The sequence below is a fragment of the Carlito syrichta genome, unplaced genomic scaffold, assembly GCF_000164805.1.
Source record: "Carlito syrichta isolate Samal-C Ts95f unplaced genomic scaffold, Tarsius_syrichta-2.0.1 Scaffold304002, whole genome shotgun sequence".
Taxonomy (NCBI): Eukaryota; Metazoa; Chordata; class Mammalia; order Primates; family Tarsiidae; genus Carlito; species Carlito syrichta.
The window spans coordinates 662,103-681,702 of NW_007248098.1; the positions used below are offsets into that span (position 1 = coordinate 662,103).

At 36.2% G+C, this 19,600-nt stretch overlaps 1 protein-coding gene across 3 annotated transcripts in view; it reads right to left on the minus strand.

The window, feature by feature from the left end:
- RBMS1 (RNA binding motif single stranded interacting protein 1) overlaps window positions 1–19,600 on the minus strand; it is a 232,681-nt gene that overhangs the window by 212,587 nt on the left and 494 nt on the right. The gene's annotated exons all lie outside the window — the stretch shown is intronic.

Below are 19,600 nucleotides of genomic sequence, written 5' to 3' on the forward strand. Positions count from 1 at the left end.
AGTCAAAGGCTTAGGACCTGCTTCACCTCAGTAACTTTTGATTTATTTTTCCCTTTACATTCTGGTAACCATTATTTGGAGGGTCCTATATATGGAGGCAAGCCGTCTGAACACTGAAAACTGCAAGATCCAACTTCCTATTTCAAAGTGGATTAATAAAACCATTAAATCAGGGAGTGCATATTGGCTTAAGTTTATATAGCTGCACTGTCCAATGTGAGAGCCACTAGCCACATGTGACTAAAAATTAAAAATTCAGTTCATTTTGCATTAGTCAAATTTTGAGTGTTTAAAAGTACTATGGGAACATTGGCTGCTGTTTCAGATAGTGCAAATAACAACATTTTCATCATCACAGAAAGTTCTACTGGACAGAGCTGCATTATAGAAAGACTTCAAATAGCAAGCTTTCCAAAGTCACTTAAAATGAGGTGCTTTGGATTACTTCACGAGGGAGAAACCCCCAAAACCCAGAACTACCTCTTGGAGAGGGCAGGCCCCCCTGTAGTACAGTCGGAATTTGTTCCTCTAGATCAAACAGTCAACCAAGGTTTTTATCCAGAAGCTTTGTGAAGGTTATCATGATTTATGAAAGAAATGTCCTGAGTTGTGGCAAATAGGTGACTGGTTCTTCCACCATGACAATGCACTCGCCCATACCACATTGAATGTTTAGCAGTTTTTGACCAAAAACAGCATGATCCTTGTGCCCCATCCTTCCTATACACCTGATCTTACCTGAGTGATTTTTTTTTGTTTCCGGGATGAAAAAAGGCCTCAAAGGGAAACGTTTCGCCAATGTGGAAGAGGTGAAACAAAAAATGGTAGAAGTGCTAAAAGGCATTGAAATTGACAAGTTCAAAAACTTCTGAGCAGTGAAAAAGGCATCTTGATAGGTGTACTGCATCAGAGAGTACTTTGAAAGTGACTGACATTGAAACGTTAGAATAAATACAAACTTTTTAATAAATGAATTCCGGGGTTTTTTTTTTTAGGTCCTCTCTCATATTATGCCACCTCAAAGTACTTAATGTCAACATTTACTTGGTTGTTTTAGGTATTTATCTATTATGGACACAAGATATAACTCCAGTAAGAGCTAATTTTCTTAGAAAGTTTCCACTTTTGATATTAACAAACCTGTAAGAATGTCTTATATGCAGTAGGCACTCACTAAATCCTGCTTTTCTCATTCATTTGAGTAATAACAGTAGATTTTTAAGAAGGCAATGAGTAGCAGCATTTACTGAAATAAACAAAACTATCCATTAAGAAAAGTAGTAAATGGCTAATCATTTATTCAACAAAATGTACTGATCCTCCTTTTGTCTCCCACCTTTTTCACTCTATTCTATACCCCGTGAGGCTGACCACTAGCCCCTGGGAAATTCTCTTCCCTCCAGTTTCCCAATCATTTCAATCGGAGGCACTGGCAGCAGATCTAAGGGTAAGGAGGAGAGTGAGGGATATCTGGTCAACATGGGTTGGCCTTGGTACTAGGCTAACGGTCACCACTCCTCTCAGGCAGCCCTTTTCACAGGGTACCCCTCCAGGTTCTGACAACTGCTCCCATCCTCTGCTCTTTCAAACTCTGCATAATAGTGGTGCCCAGCTTTTGCTAACCTCAGAGTATGTTATTATCTCTTTTTGGTTTCCTTAAGTCCTGCCAACACATTGGCAAATATTTCTGTTTAGTAAACATTCCTTAAATACCAGCTTTGACTATGCCTTGTGCTTCTATCAGAATCCCAATGATATAATCACATATTCTTGTTAGACATAGTTTTAGTCCCTCAGAGACCTCCAGCTAATCCTAAGAAATACTATCTTTAGATATGCAGCCTTTTATTTTATTTTTCAAAATTTAACTGCTTATCAATAATAATGCCCCATCCATATGTTATTATACCATGGAGTCGAAATTTTTATTTGAATGGGCCTCCCATTTCTATAAACATTATATTTAACTCAATATAGTTATTCACTATTTAGCTTTTGTACTTCATGAAGTGCTTGTATGACAAGGACTTAATAGTAGCGACCACCTAGGAGGATACCATGATCAAGTCTAATAGTTAAACTCAAGACTGAGAACATTACATAGATAATTTAGACTAAAAGTCTATTTTTTTCCTAATCATGTGTGTATTTGAAGCAGAAGCATTTTATCCCTAAAGAATTATGTCTGTACCTCATATTTCTCTTTATCATGTCAGTAAACAAAAGACATGAATTAAATTCAATAAACACTTATTAGGTACCTACTATGTGCAAAGCATTGTAATAGGCAAAAACTGAATAAAATACATTTCTCTTATTTACAGATTTCACATTCTTTGAATAAGATCCACATGTATATAAATTACTGTTAACAAAATTCTTTTCTTCCCTCCAGATCCTAAAAGTTCTAAAAATTGACCTTCCATATGACCCTGCAATCCCCCTACTGGTAATACACCTGGAGAACTCAAATCACCCTATGAAAAAGATACCTGCACACATATGTTTATTGCAGCATTGTTCACAATAGCAAATTCATGGAACCAACCACACTGCCCATCGAAAGAGGACTGAATAAAAAAAAAAAAATTCTGGTACATATACACAATGGAATATTATGCAGCCATAAAGAAGGACAAAATTATGAACTTCACAGCAACTGAGATGGACTTAGAAACTATAATACTGAGTGATCTATCACAGAAACAAAGAACTGAGTATCACATGTACTCACTTATATGCAGACCTTGAACAATTATCGTAATACTATAAGAAAAGGATTGGCAATAGTGGGAAACTGCCAGGAGGTGGGGGGGGCAGGATTGGCAGTAGTGGGAATCTGCCAGGGGAGGGGGGCATACCACATCAACAAGGGTACCTGCATAATCAACATCTGCATACCTGATCCTGAATTGTACCCCACATCTTTTTTAAAAAATGCTTTACTGAATATACATATTACTTCATGCTATGCTCTCTCTTTCCTGATACTTTTTGACTTTCTCAGTCTTTTCCCCCAACATTAACTGTATACTTATATATATACACACAGTATAGTCTAAATGAAATGCCACTTAGTGAAAGTTAATATATAAGAAGAAAAAGAAAAATCAAATTAGTAAACTCTAATGTTTCCACTTTTTAAACATCCAAAGAATGAGATTTCACAGGCTGCCTAAGAGTGAGCACAGAACCAACACAGAATTTTACATATCACTTCAATTTGCCTGCATCTTCTTAAAAATGTAGGTAACAAAGAGAAATAAATCATTATATCAAAAAGATACTTGCACTAGTATGTTCACTGTAGCAAAACAGCAAAGACATGGAATCGAGCTAAGTGTCCATCGATGGAGGACTGAATAAGGAAAATGTGAGATTATAGAGATACAGGTATAGATATAGACATATAAACACACCATGGAATACTACCCAGTTATCAAAAAGAATGAAATCATGTCTTTTGTACCAACATGAATGGAAGTAGAGACCATTATTCTAAGTGAAATAACTCAGAAACAGAAAATTAAATATTGCATGTTCTCACTTGTAAGTGAGCTAAACAACGGGTACACACGGACATACAGAGTTCACTGGTGACTACAAAAATTACCTATTGGGTACAATGTTCACTTTTCGGGTGATGGGTACACTAAAAGCCCAGACTTTACAACTATGCAATGTATGCATGTAGACATCTGCACTTGTACCTCCTAAATATACATATTTTTAAATTTAAAAACACAGATGCAGCTGGAGGCCATCATTTTAAGTGAACTATCACAGAAACAAAAAACTGAATACTGCATGTTGTCACTCGTAAGTGGGCACTAAACCTTAGGCACAAGGACACAAGGGCGGGATCAACAGATGCTGGGCACTGCTAAAGAAATGAGGGAGGACACACAAGCACCCATTGGGTACCAAGTCCTCTAAGGGGGCAAGAGAGCTCGCTAGAACTCCAAACCTCGCTTTCACAAAATATGCTTAGGTAGCAAATTTGTCCCACAACTCTAAAATTTAAAAATAAACAAATAAAAGAAAAAAAATTAAGTGTAGCTAAACTGTGCTCAAAAGCTTCATAATAGGCTGAGAAAGTTAGATGAAAGGTACTCAAACCGGAAGCTTTAATTTCAGGAAGTAAACCTGTATCAGAAAGGAGATTCCTTGCATTTCTCAGTATAATAATTCTTCATTTGCTTATTTGAACCCTCACTTTCCTTTTAGACTTTCTTTTCTCCTTAGAGACAGTCTTACTCTGTTGTCCAGGCTAGAGTGCAGTGGCATGATCACAGTTCACTATAGCCTCAAACTCCTGGGCTCAAGCGACCCTCCCAGCTCAGCCTCCCAAGGAGCTAGGACAACAGATGCATGCCAGTATTCCTGGATAATTTTATTTTTGATTTTATTTTTTGTAGCATGGGTCTTGCTATGTTGCCTCAGCTGGTCTCAAATTCCTCAAGAGATTCTCCTGCCTCAGCCTCCCAAAGTACTGGGATTATAGGCATGAATCACTGCATCCAGTCCCTTTTAGATTTTAAATCTCTCTGATTGAATATGTACATTGTTAACTTAGACAAATAATGCACATGACTTCTAAGGTGGCCAGCATGCCCACCTTTCATGGTTGAAAATTAAAGTAAAGGAACTCTAAGTATAAGGGTACTGCTGTGCTTTGGGAGAGATTGGAAACAATGTATTTACACACAGATATTACTAACAGCAGAATGTTTGGCTCAACATGTTATTTAAGATTCCCTCGATCCCAACAAAAAGAATCTTCTAGCCCTAGCAGTTAATTGCTCTGTAAAGAAAGGCACCTTAAAACTACAAGGCATGTCTCTGCCCCTTGTTTAAACATACCACCTCACACAACATGGTTTTCTTACAGATAACATGATTTTAAGTCATCCACAGTCCTGTCCTTCCATGTATTCCACAGCTTCAAGAATTCACCTGTTATGAACACACACACCTATAGGAGGGAAAGATTTAAACCAGAGCAAAAGACTCTTGAAACAGTGAGAAATAAACATAAAACAAAAACAAAGTTAACTACAGTTGCACCTTGCTTTTACCCGATCATGCAATCCTAAGAAACTAGGTGTAAATCAAATATTATAAAATAAAACTCATCCTTTCCGACAGACATAAGAAATTTCACAACCCATTTCTCTTAATATCTAATTAATCTTTAATATGCCATGGTTCCTGATAGCTTAACTTTAAATTACACTTTCTGTCAAAGAGTTAGTGACCTGAAATAATCTCTGGAATATGTAAATGAACTAAGGAGACATTGTCACTGGTGAATCTTTTTGTAAACTGCGGAAAAATCATTTGCTTAATCTATCCCAATTTCACCTGTATTTGATTTCCCTAATGCATGGCACACAGCCAGTCATGACATTTTCAGCTGGTAGACTTAATGAGTATATGATCCAAACAGCACGAGGGAAAAGCTGTGCTCAAATGGCGCAATGGGCTTGTTGATGCCACCTACTGTGCATTTTGTTTTTCCGAGGTTATCCACATAATTGACTAAAACAGAGCTTCTGAAGCCTAATTGTATGAGTGCCAAAGGATGCCCACCTGCCAACTATGTTTAGCTATCTCAGGAAAAAGAGACTAGTATGGGGTGCTTGGCATCAGGAAAAACGTGTTTCCCAACAGACTGGTGAACAAGAGATTTGGCTTCAACAGATAGAGGTGGTATTTAATCAGGGCCTCACTGGGCCCCACACAGGTTATAGCAGGTAGTGATGTCAGGCTAGAGAACGTTCAGCAAGAATGCAGGAGTATGGAGTCTATCTTGCCAGTGTAGGAAAACTCTAGACACACTGAAAAAGCGAAAAGGTTTTGGTCCCATAGCCATGAAAACAAAAACCCTTAGGAATGTGGTACAAGAAGAACCCAGAAACAGAACAAGGCCATGAATAGGCCAGGAGCCATGGAGAATGAGCAGGGCCCAGCTATGGGCAACTGAACTAATGTGCAACAGGTTAGAAACATGAAAGCAAAGAAGAATCAGTTCTGGAGGCTGTTCTGCCAAACCAAGAGAAGTGGCCATGCTAGTTTTGGAAAGCGCAGAAGCCTGGCAAGCCCTGACTGTCAATGACCTCAGACAGTGACCACCACTGATTCCTGCTCAAACATGAGCTTGTGCAACAGCCCCACTCACACTCCATTCAACCTCTGTGATCAGTTTTCTGGACTCACTGCTGAAGCTCCTGTGTGGTCTTCCTTCTCCCGTTTCCCTTCTTCCTCTGTGGGCCATGGCATTGACCGGTCATATGAGGTTAGGTCCCAACCCTCCCTCCCATGCCGGCCCCTCTGCCACTCTCCCCTCTCTCTGCTTCCCTAGAGCTCTACTTCTATCTCTTCACTCTAGGTAGCCTGCCTCATCTGTAAAATGAGGGCTTAGACTAGATGATCTTAAAGTTCCTTCCAATTCTAACATTCTGTGATTCTTGGATGTTATAAATTCCCAGAATCATAAAATTTAGAGTTGAAAGAAACTTCAGAAGTCATCTATTCAACCTCCTACTCAACCTAGGCTAACCTAGCCAGAACTAATAAGCTTTGAAGGTTCTATGTAGTTGTTTTTGGCTGGCTGAATATGACAATAATCAAAGCTTAAAACCTTCAATATAAGGCATGAAAAAAAATATATATATATAAGATTTTTGGCACATCTAAGAAAAGATTTGAAGGAACTGAAGCCCATAGAGCAGCATGTTCTGTTGCTTAGAAGTTAGTATCTAAGCAGCAATTCCCAATTTTTGCTTTCACAATATCAGGGGCATATTAAAAAATCATAAGAGATGTCAGAAAATCCTCCAAACAAAACTAATTTTCAATTTATTATTATGTTTATAAATATGTGACAGGGTGATGGGGTGTCACAACAACATCAAATAAACAAAGTCTCAAAAAGAGAACAAAGAGTATAAAGAGAAACACAGTTACATTTTGAGAAGCATTCAAGAAAAATAAAAAAGAATATCATCTGTTAAAGGGTAAGTTTCAGTGGCAAGTCACTTTTCAGAACTAATTTTGATCTCTGATAATAAATAATCTTTCTCACTCTCTTCAAAAGAATTATTTTCTTCACAGAATCTTTACCAACAATCATAATATAGATCTTGAAGAAATCATTGGATGTATTTAAGAAACAAGTATTTAAAGCAATAGTAACTTTGCATTGTGGTTTATTATTAATTACTTTAAAGTGGTAGGTTCATAAATAAGAGATACTGTATACCATACTTACAGTTTGGAAGACTCATCAGTGCTATCAATTTTCCCAGAATTGATGTATAGATTTAATATCATCTAATAAAAATTCTAGCTGATTTCTTTTTATGAAAATTGACAAGCTAATACTAAAATGTATAAGGAAATGCAAAGAACCCAGGATAGTTAAGACCATTTTGAAGAAAAGACACTTGCTATAATGCTACAGTAATTAAGACAGGGTAGTATAGACACGAGATACATATGGAACAAAATAATAGTCCAGAAAAAGAACCACAGAAATTTAGTTACCTGATTTACAACAAAGGCAACAATGAAATTCAAAGAAGGAAAATGTTTTTTTCAATAAATGGTACTGAATCAGCTAATTACCTATATGTGAAAATACCCAACAATAACAAATCTTGACCCTATCCACACCAAACAAAAAATTAACTGGAAATAGAGTACAGACCTAAATGCAAAAGATAAAATACAGCTTCTAGTGGAAAATGTAGAAAAATATCTTTTAAAAAAAATTTATTTTAAAATCGTAGGGTACAGTTAAGGGTTATATACAAATATTCACTGTGCAGGTACCCTTGTTGATGAGGTGTGCCCCCTTCCCCAGACAGATATTGACTACCATTAATCCCAACTCCCTGCCCCCACTCTGTAGTTTCCCGCAGTAAAATATCTTTATGATTTCAATGTAGGCAAAGATTTCGTGAGCAGAAGCAAAAAGTAGTAATCATAAAAGACTGATAAATTTCATTTCATTACAATTAAGAATTTCTATTCATTAAAAGATATCAATCAGACAGTGAAAGGGAAAATTGAAAATTAGGAGAAGATATGCCTGATGAAGTACTGTATCCAGAGTACATTTTAAAATCTACAAACCAATAAAAAAAGACAAGCCAATTTTAAAAACAAGCAAAAAATTGAGTTGTATAGTACATAAATTATATCCTAATAAGTTTTTTTTAAGTGATCAAGAAACTTAAAAGAGACTTCTCAAAAGAAGATCTCTAATAGACCAATAAATATATTAAAAAGTGTTCAACATCATTAATCATTAGGAAAGTGCAAATTAAAACCACAGTGTGATACCACTCACCAAAAGGGCTAACACTAAAAGACTGACAATCTCAAGTTTTAGTGAGGATATACAGCAATTAGATTTATCATGCTTTGCTGGCAGGAGTAGAAAACTGGCAATAACCACAAAAGTTGGTCATATACACATCCTATGACCTATAAATGCCTCTCTTAGGAGTAAGTTCATATGCTGAAGATATTATATGAACAAAATAATTTCAGCAATTTTATTCATAGTAGCTCAAAATTGAAATAATCCAAATGCCCATTAATAAATAATAGGATACTAAAGAGTAGAAGGCATGTTGATGATAATGATATAGCCATAATTTAATGATTCAAAATAATTTGTTTTATCTTAAACTCATCATCATATATTCTGTGATGGAATATTACATAGCATTAAAAAGAGAACCAACAGCTGCACATGTAACAACATCAATGAAACTAACTAAAATAATGAGCTAAAGAGGTCAAATATAAAAGGAAACATGATTTCATCTTTATGAAGCAATGTAAGAATAGGCAAAACCAATCTAAAAAGACAAAAGTCAAACTAGTAGTCACCTTTGGTAGGTACAAATGAGGATACTGGAAATGTTACGTCATCACCTGAGTGGTTGTTACATGAGTGTGCCAACTGATATATTTAAGATTTGTGTACTATGCTATATGTACTGTCTACCTCAATACACAATTTAAATAAACAAATAAGATTTCTACTATGATCCAAGATGACGCAAACTATGTCTTAATTACACATTTGCACCTTCCAGAGCCTACTACCATGCCTGCTTAGTGTTTACTGAACTTAATTAAACTGGTCAGGTAGTTCCATCTATGTGATCTTAACTAGATGATTTCTATAGCTGTGTGCTTCCTACAGACTCCTTTTAAGTTCCCAGTACATTCAAGCATATTTAAAATATCTGACTTCCCCTCCCCCCCCAAAAAAAAGGAGGAGTCTGGAGTATTTGCATACTGAAAAACAAACAAAAACCGACCCCACTGCAGGATGTAACAAGATTCAAATCAAAGAGGCAAAGGAAGAGGAAACAAAGAAAGGTGCTGTTGTGGCGCCCTAGAAAGCAGATGTTCATTAGGGCTCAGACACACAGATTACTATCACAATGTACTTATCTCAACATGCTATCGTCAGACCACACAGTCAAATCAAATTTTGAAGGCTCAAAGGATGTGCACTGAAGAACATCCTGTACTGCTGAAACATGAATTTGAATTCTGTGACAGAGGGGTAGAAAAGAACACCAGATATCACCCACTGTCATTTTAAATCATATTTATATGTTAAAAATAATCTACTCCTTAAAAAAAGCAACAATGTTTAAGATTTCTCTACTAAAATTAAAATCTAAGAAACTATTACCAAATAAGATACATACTGTTTTTCAGTCTTTTGCAAATTTAAAAAAAAAACCCTTTGTGATTAGTTATTTTTCAGATAAAGAATAGGTTAATGAAATATTCAAAAGATAGAAAAAATGGTTTTACGTGATGTTAAATTTTAGTGTGGGTTAAGAAAAAAATGTTTACCATTTTACTATGTCACTGAAATTTCAATCTCATTAGGAGTACACATTTACCACCAAAATCTCTTCTGTTATGCTAATTATGTATTCTTGTTCAAAGTATTGCATCATGTCTGTACTTCTATAACATACTTATACATTACCAAATAAAATTTTACTTAAAATTTCCATATAAAATTGGATAAGGACTCAGAATAGAAAATCTGATTCAAAGGGGCAATTGTAGTTAACAAATACTTAGTCATAATCTAAAGCATTAAGAGATAGTAACGATTTCTTAGCCAGATTAAGTCAGATGCACTTGGTTCCTGATTTGGGCAGATCAAGGGGGAGTACCATATGTGATAGTCACCCTGATGGATCTACCACAAGCACACACACCTGTTAGTGGTCAGAAGTAAGTCCAGAATGGCTCAACTCTAAAAGCTAGGAGCTGGAGTAGGGGAGAAGAACAAAAGGAAGCACACTCTGGGATTGTCCAAGCCCTTGCTGGATAAGGCCACGAACTTCACCTCACCCATTTCCACTCTGCAGGCCCTTGGCTCGTGGCCAGCTCTTCATCCCAGAGTCTGTTGAGCCACAACCCAGAAACAAAAATACTAAGGGATCTCTGGTCTGACTCATCCTCTTAAGCACAGATTGGCTCATTCTTTGTCTTTCTTTCAGGGCAGGGTTCTTAACTTGTGCACCACAGGCAGACTTGAGGATAATAGAAATATGTACCTTCATCGGATTCTCAAGAAGATTTAGGGTTCCGCTAAGAGTTATGAACCATCAATGGACTATGAAAAGGGAAAAATAGGAGAAGTGATAGAACTGGAATGTCTACCACTTCTACAGGAAGCAACTGAATTTTTACTTTGCAAGGAAAAAACTGAGACTGTGGTAATTTAGCTCAGAATGAAAAGCACCATTAGCCACATTAAGGTTGTTTTAAAAAGTTTTTGTTTTTGTTTTTTGGATGGGGGTGGGGGTGGGCAAGAGGTTACTCTGAGGCTAACACAAAAAAAACAGGTGAGTAGGGAGCTAGTCTAGAACTGAAGAGAGTCCCCAGAGCCTGACCCCAGAAGGAAGCTCCAGTGCCAACAACTCCCTAATTCATCTAACTTAACAGACCCGGCTTCCCATCTTCTTAAAACTCCTTGCCCCAGTCCTAAAAGCTCAAAGCCCTATTGTAGGTCTCCCCCAAAGAAGGTAAAGATGGGTTCCTGGAATTCCAAGTCTGAATACTCATCTCCCTCTTCAAGAAACATCATCTGGTGATTTGGTTCTATGGTAGTTATTAGAGAACTACATGTGAATTATAAAGTGGGTTACTTTTACAGACCCTTATGGGTTGGCTAGGGACCTTATCATTAAGTATAACAATTTATATATGGAATGAGTTTCATGTTCTAAATATCCAACAGGCAAGCACAATGGAATACAACTTGTTGGAAATACACATCACTAATAAGTTAAGGTATACTCAATTGTTGAGCAAATCACACTGAGCATAAAAAAATACATATATTATCTAGTAGCCAATTCTCTGGTAGCCAAGTCTCTCTGTGTTGTTTATTTTTTTTTGAAATAAAAGTATGCAAGTGATCATGTGGAATGAAACCTAAGAAGAGACTGAGATTAGGCACCATTTTTTTGGCATGCATTTTAGAAACAGTGAAATTAACCAGAACTGTGCTTTGTAGGAAACAGAAAGAGTCGTGGGAGTATTTCAGTTAATGACTTGAAAATAATTTTTTCTGGCAAATTTTTATTTTTATAAATGTCTGCATTTGTCAAAAGCCTATTTGGTTATGAATTCAAATTGTTGTTGAGAAGACAAAGGAAAAGTTGACGGTATTACAAATTTCTAATAAAATTTATGTTTCCTAGTGACTAAATATTTTATCTGAGACTTTATAAACTATGAACATATTTCATTTTAATTCTGCAGGTAAGGAAGGGTTTAGAGGTTCTCCAATTCAAATATACTCCCAAGTGCAGCTCAAAAACGGCATGTTGAGAAAAGTATTTAAGACCAGGTACAGTGGCTCATGCTTGCAACCCCAGTATTTACAGAAGCAGAGGTGAGAGGACTACTTGAGCCCAGGAGTTCAAGACCAGCCTAAGCAACATAGTAAGACCTTGTCTCTCCAAAAAAATTAAAAAATTAACCAGGCTTGGGGCATAATGGCATATGCCTGTAGTCCCAGCTACTTGGAATACTGAGGTGGAAGGATCTCCTGAGCCCAGGAGGTCAAGGCCATGGTGAGCCGTGATCAGGCCACTGCATTCCAGCCTAGGTGACAGAGTGAGACTCTGACTCAAAAAGAAAAAAAAAGCATTTAACATGGGAAATAGCATACTGTTATTTGACGATAATATAATCTCCTAATATAAAATTCATTTTTGGCAACTTGATTTTCTCTCCTAAGAAACTCAAGTTAAGAGCACAGTATTCCATGACGTATCCATCCAATTCTGCCACCCCAAGTATTCAATTTTTTAATTCATAGAAAAACACAACTAGAATGGTATGAAATGGGCCCACAATTGCAGAACTGGGAAGATTTTTCCTTTAAGACCAGTAAAAACTGTTTATGACATCGATGAAATGATCTAATTTTGTTGCACAAAACCTTTCCCTGAAATCACTGTTTTTCTAGAACCCAGCAGCCCAACTGCACAGCACATGTTGTTGGACAGGTAGCCAGGGGGACTGATACCTGGGCCACACTGAGGCCGAGTAGATGACAACATGACTCCTGAAGCCCTGGGTTCCATTAGTAGAGGTGAATAACAGTTTCTCTTTGAAGAACTAAAGCCAGATCATGACCAGATAAGAAGATATCCATGAAAGATCAGAAACAATTTTTTAAAATCTTATTTTCTGAAGAAATGCCAGCTCACATTAGACACCTTATCAGTGTGTAGATTGCAGGCAAGCAATGATCTAATTAGCAGCAATACAAAACCCCAAACTTATTTCTTTCCCTTTGCCGTAAGCAAGGATAATGAGTTAAGAGAAATAAACATCTCTTCTCAAATGGCTCAAAACAATAAATGTAGCATTTCTGTATAACCATTATATCATTTAAGGACTGACTACATTATCAGCCTGACACATCTCTAATAACAGGTTGCCTAAACAGCACATTTGTAAACATAAAACTGGAAAAGTAATAATGTGAAACAAATTAATTGAATATGAAACTTTGAAGGGGCAGAATTAACATAGAGATAAGTTATTCTTTAAAAATTCTAAGTATGCTTAAAAGGATTATAAAGTAGAAAAAATATAAAACAATGCTGATTTTGATTACCAATTCAAAAAATTATAATTCATCCGTTTAAAGTCCAGTTTCTTTTTAAAAAATTCCCAAGTTTATTGCAGCTTGTATTAACATTTTACTTTTTCTTGCAAAATTCATAGCAAAGTTTCTAATCCCACATATTTCTTAGTACTTTCTCTGTCACTCATACCCTTAGCTGGTATGCTGCCTTCGTGGGTATACTATTTTATAAATATTCTGCGCTTATTTCTTATATTGTATCTATTCTGTCTTCCCTGGTAGCTTGTGAGGTGCTGGAGAGCAGAGATCAGATATTCACTCACTAAACGTTCCCAGTGTCAAGTGCAGAGAATAATGCACTGGGGTCATTCAGTAAATACAACTGACTGGCTAGTGTTTTAACCCTTGATGAGCCTCAGCAATTTTCCAGCAAACCACCAACTTAAACTTTACTTACTTCCAGAATATGGATGTAACAGCCAATGCAAGAAACCACCACCAACACTGATTTTGCATGTCTGCAGTACCAAATTTATATGCAAGTTAACTGTTCATATTAACATCCGGTCTCTCTTTTAGAACCTAGGCTTTCATATTTGACATCCAGAAGACTACCTATTTATTCTCCATCTCCTAAAATGACAAATACATCCATTTAAGAATTAGCTAAAAGATAATGCAGGGAAAACAACAATGCTCGGTTTTATATTTTTTTCTCCCCTAGGAGGTTTAGATGTTGAAGTTTGCTCGTAGCTTTTTGTTTTTCTCTCATCATTTTGACACACTTATTTTCCAGTGCTTGTATGAAAAATTAAAGTACTCATATAATTACATTAAGGAGACTAGATGCATTAAGCAAAAGTAAGGAATTAGATTATGGGAGATATATGTTCAGTTTATTGTTGGCTTAGCTATCACTGTCCCCTCTTCACTTTTCTATGCCTGTCATATCTGTCAGATTAAGAAATGTTTAGTTTATGTTATCAAATTTGTGTGTGTGCTCCCATCTGTACATGTGTTCAACACACACCATTCTAAGAAAACATTTTGCTGTGTATCACCTGACTAAACTCCCAGTGGTAGAGAACTCTGTATCATCCAAGTGTTGCCTCTCATGAGGCAAGCCAAATTCCATCAGGTTTTACTATTTACTCATTAAAATAAAACGGCAGAGACACCAGAACATTTAAATTCATTCTATGTAAAATCCCTGAATATTTGGTTTATCAAATATTATGGTGTTGCATTTAAACAACAGGCATCATGACATTTCTTTAAAATAAGCTATTTTACATTGAACAAAATATTCCAACCTAAGAGCAACTTGATATATTCCTACTGATTTCCATAATTTCCCAATAAATAAGTTAAAACTGTATTCTCTCAATTTAAAAGCTAGATGGCCAGATGTCATATTTAGGGCTAGCCAACAGTCAATACTAAGAGAGAGCTATAATTTTCAGCACTCAGTCCTAGGTTATAGTTCAGTTATTATCCAGTAAATGAATAAATGTTTTATCAAGTCTGAAATCCACTGAAAAAGGGATTTTCTTGAAAGTTAAGTAGGAAAAAGTTTGGGTTGTTTTGAGGAGGGCACTGGTGATAGGGGCACAATCAGGCTGAGTCACTGATTTATGGTTTGTAACATTCTTCCCCTCAGTATGATACTATGAGATCTTCTCTGGTACGTCCATATTTGCTAATACAGACTGCACAAAAGGCACTTTTGATTCCATAAATTAGGCACTGACCTACTGATAAGTGATTGAACCCATGGATCTTAATCAATTCATAAACATTTCAAAGTTTTCATTACAGGAACAAAATAAAACAAATCAAACTAGATTAAAATTTCATTAGGAAACTAGTCTAGATGATTCTATTTGTAGATGTGGGTCTACATGATTTTCTGGCCTAAAACTTTTTGCATGCATTTTTTTCTAAATAATAATAGTTCATAAACAAGCATTTATTTAGCACCTACTATTCCAGGAATCAAGCAAGAAACTAGAGAGGTATTGAAATCCTTTGAAGAGAGGCTTATAGTGGGGTTGCCAGACTACGCTTGGAGAAAATAAACTTTAGTTAACTGAGAATCCAATAAAAAACAAACAAGAAAGTCCTCATTTCTAAAAAGAATGATTTTTAAGTGTACACACCATTTTTACTGAGTACTTATCCTTCCATTCTAGATCTTTCAAACATGATTTTTATCTCTTAAGCAGATATTTTTAAAAAATTAACTGTTTTCTTTTCTAGCAACTCCTTCTTAGTAAAAAGAAAAGGAAAAAAAGATCCTGTTGTCTTTAGCTAAGAGATCGGTAACTTAACATTTCAATATTCTCTTGCTTCTGTCTCTGAATTTTAAAAAAAATCAGCACTTATTAAGTAAACTGAGGTCATTTTAAAGTTTCAATAAATTATTAAACAAAATACAAAGAGTAATGTATCAGTAAAGTTTCAAATTTTTTTTCTTGAAAGTATATTACATGGAAATTGCCCACATTTGAATTTAAATTCAAAGCCAAGATTGTCAAAGATGTAAGATCTATCTAGTTATGCTGATACTAGGTAGTTGAATACCTTCCTAACTCTCTTCCTTTATTTTTTCCTGTCCCCTTCTAAGATAATAGTAGTGTGGGAAACTCAAAAGAAACAGCTATTGGAAGAGAAGAATGTTACAATGTCGCATTACAACACATCTTCATTTTAACATTTTCATGACTTTCAGTCTTCCCATACCACTTCTAGACAGTCACAATACCCTCGCTCACCTAAAGTATGAGGTTTATTAATCAGTGTAAAATATTGCACTACTAAATTGATATATGAAAGCAAACTTTATTTACCTCATAAATGTGGTTACCTCCTAAGGCACAAAGCACCCCATGTCTTAATATTATGCCTTCCAATCTCTTCAATTATACTCAGTAATTTTATGAATCAAATGACTCCTAATTGCTGTAGAAACATTGTTTGATACAATATTCATTTGGCTACAACTAAGTAGGAGTTAAGGAATTCAACAAAATGTCAAGGCATGCAAAAGTTCAATTCAGAAAAAACAGCTTTGTTCTAGTAGTCTTTATTAATGAAATCACATATTATATCACTCATTATTTTTCAGATTTTGAAGCTAAGTTCAGATATTTTTTGCCATACACTTGCAAAAATGGCTTCAAAACAAAATAATGTTTTGTTTTAGAAACAAGCATTTCTTTAGTATAGATATTTCTTTAGTATACAAAATAATACTGCTTTATACACAAAAACTTTAAAAAATCAAGCTTTCTAAATATTTTATAGAAATATATTTTTAGAATTGTGTGAATAAAGATTACAAATGTGCCAAATGCTTTTAGTTGGTACAAAATATCTAGCTAACTAACCATGTAAAGAAAATTTTGTACTCCTCTTTCTTCAAGAGAAATTGAGTATTTCAATCCCCATAAATATTTACATAAATGCATTGGCAGTAATGTATGTTGTAGCATCTCTAAAATAAACAGTCCATGATTCAAGGGTTGCCTTTACAATAGTGAAAATTGATTCAGCCATTGCTTGAAAATGTGTGCATACAGATCTTTAAGTTAAAATGTTAGATTGCCAACATTTTTTCCTGTGCAGCTAAAAAATAGATAGTAAATTTAATATAATATAGTATAAGTCATTTTAAAACTCAGAAAATCCTTTAGGACAGTATATGCTTATGTTTACGAAGCTACATCAAACCACATATTAGAATGACTGTGTCAGGTGATAAAGACAGCCTGCTGTGATAAGACCATCCTGACCAAGAAATACAAAAAAAGTATCCAACAGTGTGTGAAATCAGGTTATATGAAATTTATGTTACTCTACACCAAGGTTTGTGAAAATTACAGTCTCCTTCATTTCCACCCATCCTTACCTTTCCATAGTATCCTTAAATTTACTTTATGTGTAGTGCAGACATATTACTTTTTCTAACAATTTTTTTTTGGTCTAATGATTATTTCTGTCAAAACACAAAGCATACCAACAGTATGGTCATTTGCTCTAGTATAGCCCCATAGATGTTACTTTTCTGTTAATAAAATGTAATTAATGTGTTTTTATGGGCAAAAAATTACAAAATAAATTTGCCAAAATAGACCCTGATGGATCGTTAACAGGGTAATGGTTTGACATATGTTAACTTTTGAAAGTATGATAGTAAAATGCATTTTCAAGTTCCAATTTGATGGGGATCATCTATTCCTTCTGATAAAAAAAACCTAATTAAAGAAAATCATACCTCTTAATCACAAGGTAAATACCACTTTTTAAATGACCATTCCTCAGTTTTTTGATATAGCTTACCAACAAGTTTCAAAACAACTCTGACTAGCAAACACATAACTGTACTTTAAACAGAGTGACGTTTTCTATCCCATATTTCAGGAAGGTTAAAACATACACACAAACACACACACACACACACACACACACACACACACACAGAGGCAAGGACCATGACAGTAGACAACATTCTTAAGTTAGTTCATTAACTCTTTAGGTAGATTAGGTAACCGTTGTTTTTGAACTATCTAAAATTTTTTTAAAATCTCTATTTTTTTAATGACTCACACTACTATGTCAGTATCAACAGATATGTAAGAGGGGAAAAAAGGCTATATTCCAAACTCCGCTTACCAAAAAAATCTGCATCTAATCACGTGTCATTTTTAGGAGATGCCCCTTTCTGAGATAATCAAGATACTTTCACAATAGGGAATTTGGATTTAATTACCAAACTTTAATACCATGTTATATAGGTCAAGTGAATATTTGTACTTTTCTCCAGAAACAAAGGGATTCAGAGTAATAGGATTTCAGGTTTTACTGTAGAAACAGCAAAATATGTTTTGAGAATGTCATTTACCACAACACAAATCAATATTAAATGCTTTACGCAGGAAGTACACTTGCAGAAAATGGGCCCTAAAGCTTCTGGGATCCAACCCTAATTACTAAAGCGGACTCTTACCGTTTGCCTCTCTCTTCAATTATTTACAGGGCAAAAAAAGCCAAATGGCATCACATTAGCTATATTAAATGTTGTGTACTTGGTTTCTAACTTACTAATGGTACATAAAAATTACTGAGGTAAATGTGTCTGTAGAAACATGGCTTTTTTTTTTCCTTCTTCACCCGAATGTATGTATTTATTATTCATATTGTTAAGTGTTGAATAGGCTGCCCTTTAGGCACCAATGCTGCATAATTTAAACAAGTGCATTAAATATATAAGACATCTAAAAGGTAGTGCATTGATTATGCCACATTTCTTTGAACAGCTACAAAGGAGCTCACAGAAACAAACCTAGCCTCTCCCTCAAGTTCCTGAAAACAAATAGGTGAGAACCACACAGAAATGGATAATAGGTATCCTTGCTGCTACCATCTTGCTGCTTTCTGGTGACCCAAAGTAAAGTGGGAACTGGGTAGAGTGAAAAATGGGGCCTCATTTCTGGTTTCGACGCTGACAGGGCTCCTTTTCACGTGGACAAACACGGGGCTATGTCGTAGCTACATGACAAGACGGACCACACACATTCTAAGAAAGAAAAGGTCGAATCAGAGATTCTTTGTACCAGGCCAGAAATGCCCGTCTGCCAGCCAGCAGGTCGTGATTGCAACCGCCCCGAGAAAGTTCGGTCACTGTATCCCTACCTGATCCTTTTGTGATCTCTAGATCACCCGGAGCTGCGGTAGATGTTACCGGCTGAAGAAGGTTGCTGCATCCAACTTCCACTGACCCCCCTCACCCCACCCCGCCATTGAGGCAGACGCTTCCGAAGCAGTGAAATCGGCAGTCTTCACGGACCCAAATAAATTTTTTAATGCGTTCAAGAGGCACCAAATTCTTATCGTAAAAATAAGATAGGCCCAGAGTCCCTAAAAAGTCAGTCGCAAATTGTACGTCTACAAGTCATCAGTTGTTACCTAAGAGTGTGCCGAGGCCACTTTTGAGAAAGCACCATTGGAAATCGATCTGTGGTAAACATATAAGGTAGTTTGGGTTTTTCTTTTTTCTTTTTTTAAAATACAAAGTCACTTCTTTTTCTGCACTGAAATCCGCCCATTGTCCCGCCTTTGAAAAAGCTAGAGTCGATTAAAAGGGACATCAATGAACGCGGAGCGAACTTTGGCCACTTTTCTACCCAAAACACCAGCGTAAAAGTAGAAATCAGTAACCAGGTGAAGTGCCACACCGCACAAAGATCAGAGGCGAGGGGCGGGGGCGCGCAGGGCCGGAGACCGGGAGGAGAACGTCCCGCCCCCCCAAATCTCCCCCACCCCCCCACCCCCGCCCCAGCCAACGCGCGCGCGGGAGGTGGAGGGGCGTCCCTGGGGGGCGGGAGGCTCCGCGCCACCGCGAGGGAAGCGAAGAGTTACAGCTCCCAGGGCGAGGCC